We start from the raw sequence: 1,678 nt of genomic DNA on the forward strand, positions 1-1,678 counted from the left end.
CAATGGATTGTTAAAGTCAATACGCAGAAAAACAAGCTCTACACTAAATATGTCAAGAACCCCACGGCCCTTAAACCACAGTATCTATAAAAAATACCGCAATAAGTTAAATCATCTCCTAAAAACTACAAAGAAGGATTACTACCACAAAAAGTTTAATGAAGCCACCAGTAACATAAAACAAACATGGTCCCTGATAAATGAAGTTATTAATCGTAACAAAAGCAACTCAGCTGGTCCAAACAAAATACAAATTGGTACCAAAACTATCGAAAATAAAGATGAAATATGTAATGAATTCAATGATTTTTTCATTAATATTGGACCTACACTTGAAAGTAAAATCCCAAAAGGAACACAAGATCCTCTTAGCTACATCACTTTACAAGTAAATTCTAACCTATCAACTTTTGTGCCACCAACTGATGCTGAAATTACAGATATTGTCAAAAACTTAAAAGACTCAGCTGCTGGTCATGACGAAATTAGCCCTAAAGTACTAAAGTTGTCACTACCCTATGTTATTGCCCCTCTAACACATATTCTTTCTCTATCCTTGCAAAATGGAATTGTTCCCCACCCACTAAAAGTCGCAAAAGTGACGCCTATTTTTAAAAGCAGTGACCCACTAAATGTTAACAACTATCGACCAATATCTGTCCTTCCCTGCATATCTAAAGTCTTGGAAAAGCTAGTATATAGTCGTCTTTTGAAACACTTAAATCAAAATAACATCCTATATAAACATCAATATGGTTTCCGAAAGGGCTATTCTACCTCTCTGGCACTCATACACTTAATGGAAAAAATTTCTACCGCCATAGATAATTCAGAATACACAATAGGAATCTTTCTCGACCTATCAAAAGCATTTGATACGGTTAATCATTCCATTCTACTCAATAAACTAAAACGATACGGTATATGTGACTCCGCAATAAAATGGTTCTCGTCTTATCTATCCAATAGACAACAATACGTAGCTCTTAACGATAATAAATCACAACCCAAAATAATAGAATGTGGTGTCCCACAGGGTTCGATATTAGGACCACTACTTTTTCTGATTTATATAAATGATCTCGAAAAAGCATCCTCAATTATATTCTTTATCCTATTTGCAGATGATTCCAATCTTTTTCTTTCAAACTCGAATTTTGATACGCTAGTAAAACTTGCTAACGAAGAAATGAAAAAGGTTATGTCGTGGTTTGAGGCAAATAAATTATCAGTAAATGTTAAGAAGACATATTATCTAATTTTCTGTAATAGAAATAAAACCTATAACAAAAGTGCCAAAATCTTTTTAAAAAGTGTGCCCCTGTCTCAAGAGAGTCAAGCCAAATTCTTAGGTATAATCATTGATGATCGACTGACCTGGAAATCGCATATAACTATGTTAGGTAAAAAGATTTCAAAAACTATCGGTATCATTGGAAAACTTAAACATATTCTTACTCAAAAAACCATTATTACCATATATAATAGTTTAATATACCCGTACCTAACCTACGGGAATATAGTCTGGGGATGCGCCTACAAAACCACACTACAGCCCCTGATATTGCTCCAAAAAAGATTTGTTCGTTCAGCCACGGGCGCCAGTTTTCATGCACATTCTGCACCTTTGTTTACAAAACTTAAGATTTTGAATATCTTTGATATCAACAGACTTCAT

This window comes from Branchiostoma floridae, unplaced genomic scaffold (assembly GCF_000003815.2).
Source record: "Branchiostoma floridae strain S238N-H82 unplaced genomic scaffold, Bfl_VNyyK Sc7u5tJ_1341, whole genome shotgun sequence".
In the NCBI taxonomy this organism is placed as follows: Eukaryota; Metazoa; Chordata; class Leptocardii; order Amphioxiformes; family Branchiostomatidae; genus Branchiostoma; species Branchiostoma floridae.